Below are 7,485 nucleotides of genomic sequence, written 5' to 3'. Positions count from 1 at the left end.
GGAAAAAAAAAAATCCAACCAATTATTTCTTCTGGAATATGAGCCATGATTATAAATTATTTAAATGAAATGTGGTGTCATCAGTATAATTTCACCATATATCCAATGGCTTTCTGTCAGAAAATGCTTTTGGACATTGCTTATCTATTACTGCTTATTTTTCACCTATTGTATTTTACTCTCTAGCACTAGACAGGCATTCCAATGGAATATTATATCATAGATATGGTAATATTTATTTATAGAACAAGGGTTAAATTATAGTTATATAATATTTCCTAATTTTTCATCAAGGACATAAGGATCTATGTCTGCAATTTAAAGGCTAAATAAATGTATTTTTGCCTACTTTAAAAGTTCTAAATGACTTCATTAATTTTCCTTTTTTCTTCTCAGAAAGTCAGTTGCAGGTTTTATTCCCCCAATTCCCAAACCTTTGGAATTCCCCTGTTTTCAGAACAGGTTTGATTTCTTACTTCTCTGATCTTAATACTCGCGATTCAATAGTTGGCCTAAATCATTATTTACCTGTATGCAAGGAACCGATTGATTGCTGATGGAAAGCCAATGTAGCAAACATTGTAACAGTAGTATTGTTGCATATGTGACAATATGCACATATTTTTGCCATGTCTGACATACTCAGAGCAATGCAAGGATCTTGGTACCTGCTTCATGCTGTCTTGAGAGAAAGATGCTGGCTAATGCTGTGACACAAAGTGTTCTGCCAGAAGCATTTCGCACATCTCAACCTTCTAGTTAAGCCTTAAATACTTAATTTTGGTTGAAAGTCGGGAATCCGGATGTATACTGTACACTTGGATGCAATATTCTGTATACAGAGTGCAATATACATCTCTCTTACTTTTCTAAATCCCCTTTTCACACAGTAAGGAACAACAGACTAGGTGCACCATTTATTTTGCTCTAAATCCCTCATTACAATAAGACAGACGGATCATGCCCTTAGAGGGTCTAATTCTCCCCCTTGACATGGTGACTAACACAGAAATCTGAATTTTATACTACAAGTCTGTAAAGTTAGTGAGATTAGCTCACTAGTGCCCCAATTTGGACAGCTAATATCCCTTCACAGCTAGCATAGACTTACACAGAGGTATCAGGTCAGAACCCCCCACGGCAGGGGGGTTGGAACTAGATGATCTTTAAGGTCCCTTCCAACCCAAACCGTTCCACGGTTCTAACTTGGATCCTTTCAAATCCCTTTAACAACTTAGAGAGGAGGAGGAAGTCACAATATGGCTGGAAAAGTCCAGGCCATCATGGATACAACACATTTAAATGGCACTGACTTCCATCTAAAGTGTAGTGCTGACTGCTCTTTATAGAGCAGAAAATTATTCCCAATTTTCTGAAGCACCCTTTTGGCACTTATTTGCTGCTTCCTTAAGCCCTTATCAGACTTTTCCATCTACTCTCCAGGGCTTGTCCTGTACTCCTGCCTTAGCACCACTGCTGCGGCTGTACCTCTGATGCTGCTACCTAACAGTAATGCCTCCAGATAATAGGAAGAGGAAACACAATTTTGCCTCTTAAGAGAAAGATTTTCTTGAGGAAAAAAAAGGTCTGTGATCCAATGGATGGTGCTTCTAGATTTCCTCAAACCACATTTCCACAGCAGGCAATTTTCAGAGAACATCTGCTCTGAGTAACGTGAGTGTTATAGTTCAGCTGTCAGTGTATGACATTGAGGTGTACATTAGCTCTCCAGGAAATTGCAGTATTTTTCAGAGAGATGAGATTTCTCTCCAAGTATATGGACAAGCTACAGGTCAACCATCATTAGTAGTACTTGTAAATCTCTGTCTTGTAGAGTTCTTCATCACACTTTCTCCAGTCCTGGCCTTGCAACCAAGACGTAGCTACCTCAGCTGACATTTTCTCTGTCTTGCTGTTTTTGCTGTATTTCTAAGAAGTTGAGAATCTTAGGTTCTTGCTCAGCTGCGGTAGCTTCATGCCTCAAGCTAACTCAGATAAAATTGGAGCTGTGTACATATCTCAGTTCCATTCTTGTTCTGTATAGCAACATGGTAGCACAGAAATTTTCACGGCATGTGCTGAAGGCTTCTGGGGCCCTTTGTAAAAGGTTTTGTGCCAACTTTGAGATCTCAGTACTGCTGGAAATCATGACTAATACAAGAAAATTATTGACAGAGCTTTTATAGGAGTGATATCCCAGTCCCAGGCATTGTATTACAGGGAACACACTGTGCAGTGCCTTACATATTTCATTTTCATTCATACCATAATATTTTGGGATGAAACACAGATCATCAGATCCTTGATGTGTGTGGTAACTGCCTTATGCTGCCATAACTGTGTCCATGCTATAACTCAGTCTAGAAGCCATGTTGCAGGCTTGCCAACATTTTGGAGGTGCAGTATGAATCTCAGCACCTGGTTACAAATCGTAATTGGTTTAACAGCTCCAAGTTTGAGTGTTGCCTGTATTGCAGGTTTTAGCCTTAGAGAAGTAATGGGTAGTACAAGTGCAATTTCATCCTGGGTTTATTTATTTTTTTAATTATTCTGATCTACTTTTTAATCTGTTACTATAATCTACATTTTCTGTCCAGAAACAGACAGAGTGAGACTGCCAGCACATTCTGATGCAATGCAGTTTTATCTGTGCAGATCCTGTACTAGGCTGCCTCCAGCATGACCTGGATCCCAGCAAATACTGTCAGCACCTTTCGCAGACCACACTGCTAGTGTGTTGCCATTCTTTTCCAGGAGAACTTGCCAGTATCCAACTTTGGTCCTAAGTCTTGAGAGTATTTCTACTTTTGCCCAGTCAGGCATAGATAATAAGATCTTTGTTTATGCTGCTAGACTGTGGTCTGTGAAAACACGTGGCTTGTCTCACTTCTCCGAGGCTATTATGATGCTATTCAACCAATGGGATCAAGTAGTCTTTGCAAAATATCCAGACACTCTCCCCCCCCCAAAAAAAAGAAGGAAAAAAAACCTAAACGCAGCCAAGTCTTCTTCTCTTATCCTATGAAAATCTGAGATGAGCACAGCCTGATTCAGATGTTATAACAGTTATAAAGCTGAAGAACATTTATCAAGCATTTCTGTCAAACACTACTCCTGACTAGGAGCCAAAGGAGGACTTAGGTTTGAGGTTCTTCTGTCTGGCACATTCCAGTAAACATAAACAGCTGTCCACTGATACATTTCGAAAACTGAATGACAGATACGTTGCGATGACTTTTCCACCATATAAAGTAGCCAGTATATGGGGAATAAAAAAAAGGGTTTTTTTGAAAACAATCACTAGAACACAGTATTTTGGTCATCTTCAGGAAACTGTTCAAAGCTTAAACAGAAATTGTTTAAAAATTAATTTTGTGTAGGATGTACAAAGTTAAAGCTAATCATCTGTTCAAATGCTGAATATAATTGTGTTTCTCTACACTAACAAAAAGGAAGACAAATTTCTCTGCCTGTCCTGCAAGTACACTTATCCACTTGAAAACGTATTTTTGTTGGGGAAGAAACTTTTCAGATATCTGTAAAATATTTGAGTTCAAAAAAATCATAGTTTGAAAGTATTCTTATTTTCTTTTTGTTAAAAGTAGTAGTGGACATGATCTTTTAGATACTTGGGACTTTGTTATTTGATACAAAACGCAAGAACTCCTGGAAGTAACATGTACATGCCACAATTTGCAGAAGACGTAATCTGATCGCAGAGCTGTAAGCTATGAAACAAGAGGGAGGATAAGGACATCAGCATGAAAATAGGAGCCTGGAAAAGTTCTGACATGTGAAAAGAAGATAGGCAGTTTGCTGTAGGCCTTTAGAAGTGAACCAAGAGCCCTACAAAGCAGGGAGAGGAGAAATGGCATTAACACCGTGTTCAAATATTGCTAGTATGGCACTGACCAGCAGGGACTGCGTTGTAAAGTCCATTGAAAGAAGTCAAGCCAGGTTTTTTACACGCTAAGCAAAATCTATTTACAAACATTGGAAAACTTCCAGGGAAATTAACAGAAAAATGCTGAAACTGTTGGTAAGCGTATTAATCTCTACTAAACTCCACCTTTGGTTGCAACAGGTAAGCATCCTACCCAAGCAGGAAGCCTGTCCTGCTTCCCTCCTCACAGCAGCCATTCCTAATCCTTGTATTGGTTGCTTCGAAAGTCCAAATCATAGAAACTCCCCTGGCCAGGCAACAAGTTCATCGAAGACAACCATGTAAAGATGTTAAAAACTAAATACACAAACATTTCAGTGAAAATAAAGAGCAGTAATTGATGATTTATTAGATGGTCTAACTGCTAGTAAAATACATTATTTATAAAACCAACATGTGAAAGTCTGGATAACTTACTCGACTTTGTAGAAGACAGAATACTTTAGAAGAAAAGGGAATCTTTTAAAATATTCTGGAAATACCTCATTATGAAACCTGGAAATGGTGTCAGTGATACCCAATCTTCCCCTCTCTCCCTGACAATTTTCACCACCTGCTTTTAGCTAAAGTATAAGCCAAGATCTGAAAACTGTAAATCACAGGGAAAACTCTACATACTGTGCAAGCTGCATCTCATAGCTACCAGACGTTCCAACTGGGAAATCAAACCCTTACTCTCATCCACGTTTACGATAAGAGGTACCTTACCAGATTTCTCTCTAGACAGTTATTCCAGATTAGATCATGTCTCCCGTTCAGCACTCTGTCATGGCAGAGATCAGAGCTGCAAAATGCACAGCCTGTTTCTCACTAGCAACCACATAAGTAAATTCTGCGTCCTGCTGGCAGATTAAAGTCACTGACGTTATTAAAAGTCCTTCAGTTTACCTGGGAACTAGACGTGCGGGCAGCAGGAGCCAGACAGCCAGGTCCTATGGCATGGTTCCCCTCTCACACATATGCACATGCCAGCTGGTCAGCCAGAGGCCAGCAGGTGAAGGCATGCAGCAGACATCACCTCTGTAGGCGTACACTTCTACCAGAGCCCAGGTGAGCTCTGCTACACACCTTACGCCCGTTAGTCAGTCTCTGCTTTCCCAGGACACGGGGCTGCCAGTGATGGCAAACGGCTGACTATGTCCTCTTGACAGGTCCTTAAGTGGGTTTTTGCAGTTGGAGTGAGTGGGCAGAAAGGGACTGGGAAGGGGCAGGAGGGCAGAAAAGGAGAGTCCATAGGCACAGCCTGGCAGGAACAGCTGTATGGGCGAAAGGTGCAGTTTGATGCAGGTAAACTGGGAGCTTTGAGAGCTGGCAAGTCATTAGAGAGAAGGATTTTTGCAGCAGACAGGTTTTGGTTTTTTTTTCATTCACCTCTGCAATGACAAGCAGTGATCCTGTGCTCCAGACAAGACTCAAGAGCAATGTTTGAAAACAACTTTCTTGAATTTATTGGCCACACATGCTACCCATACCTAAATTCAAAGATGGGCATAAAGTCTTCCTGTAATGGCAAAGGAAGCAGAAGCTGTTATATAGTTGTTAGGGATGTTCATGCATGTCTCAAGATCCCAGTAAGAATTATAGCATCACTGAGACTTCTGTAGGAGAGCCCACATGGAAAGCAAAATACTGCCAGCATCCATGTGAATGTCAGTTCTTGTAAAATTCACAACCTTAATCAAAGTGAAAAGGTTTATATATTATATGTATGTGAATAAGTTGTATATAAAAGATATACTGGATGTGTGTGTATATATATATATATATAATGCATATATACTCTATCCATGCATATATTTATATACATATAAGCAGCTGGCCATTCCTTACTGCATCTGTCAGAGTTTAAGAAAATCACAACAGTCTCAAAATACTAACAGTCGTGCTTGGATTGTTCAGAATCTGACTGTGGCAAATCCACAGAACCCACATGTAGTGCATAGGTTATATGGCCCTTACAAGAATTGCTTGAACTGAAGAAATGATTGATAATCTGTCAGTGCCATGATGATGCATAAATGCAAACGAAACTGTAACTATGAAGTTAGTTCTGATAAGAGAAACTTTTCATATGAAGTATGATCATTTATCTAGCAGTATCAAGGGATTAAAAAGGGGGTTTAGACAACATTTTTTAAATAGGTGCATCCACCATAAGCTACTATTATACTTACCTTCAGTATCCGGTCTTTGAAATCTTGAACAGCCATGAGCCTAACATGACTACGTAAGCTTTGGCAGCCTGCAGTTCATCTCAAAGGTCCTAAACCTAAAGAAACTCCTATTGAACTGCATCTCAAATAGTCTGGTCCCTAGATGTGAGGTTATCACTGTAGAACTGTTCTGCCTTTAATTGCGAGAAGCACTTGTGACAACTTTATCTAAAGTACTAGCAAGTGTTCTCAAATAATTAACTAACAAAGTAGTTTTCCAAAAACTACTTTCACGTTATTTCAGCATTCAGTGTCCAAGTACCTCCTTCCACAAAGAGCATGCAAGTCAGAAGAGCAACAGCAAAATAAACTGACTGCTAGGATTTCTCTTGCAGTTCACACAGAACAAGGTATTTTTATTGTTGACCCAGAACGAATAATGTTGTTCACATTGGTCAGATAGATATGCATATGTAAGTCACAACTTAGCCCAACACGTACTCTGCGCACAGGTCCCAGTTAAGCAAAGAAAGAAATCCATCCTAACCACCTACAGAGGCTATGGATACCCACCACTGCTGCTGGCACACAACATTAAGAGCCAGCTATAAGGTGCAGGTATGCACTTCTACCATTAAAAGGAGCTCCAAGGCTTTATTCAAAATGACACCCCGGGGGAGATAACACTGTGGGTTAGGCTAGCCCACTGGTGACCGAGCTAGAAAGTGCAACACTGCAATTCAACCGCTTCAACTTGTAGACAAATTGCGACACATGGGTCTATTCTAGACATCCACTCCGAGGAGTGTGCACCTGCAAAATCCATGATAATCAGTGCATCGTGAAGGTACATGACAGAACCCACTGTGAGGATGCGCACCTCAGTCTTAAAATTCATATCCTCTACAATTTCATTTCCTTGCCAAATGTTTCTCCTCCATGACCCGCTATAACCAGTCTCACACACCAGCCCTGCATCCACAGCTACAGAAACATATGCACACCCAAACCACGGCAGCATTTCCCATCTAACAAACCCAGACCTATACACACACACCACAGCCGCAAACCACAAGGAAAACTCGCCACAATCCACCACACTGTTTACCATAAAGACAATAATTTGCTGATAAATATATTGTAGAATCACAGACTGGTTTGGGTTGGAAGGGACCTTAAAGACCATCTAGTTCCACCCCCCCTGCCATGGGCAGGGACACCTTCCACTAGACCAGGTTGCTCAAAGCCTCATCCAGCCTGGCCTTGAACACTTCCAGGGATGGGGCATCCACAGCTTCTCTGGGCAACCTGTTCCAGTGCCTCACCCTCCTCTCCAGGAAGAACTTCTTCCTGATATCTAATCTAAACCTCCCCACTTTCAATTTAAAC

Source organism: Eurypyga helias, unplaced genomic scaffold (genome assembly GCF_000690775.1).
Source record: "Eurypyga helias isolate BGI_N326 unplaced genomic scaffold, ASM69077v1 scaffold2778, whole genome shotgun sequence".
Classification (NCBI taxonomy): Eukaryota; Metazoa; Chordata; class Aves; order Eurypygiformes; family Eurypygidae; genus Eurypyga; species Eurypyga helias.
This window is presented reverse-complemented; position numbering follows the sequence as displayed.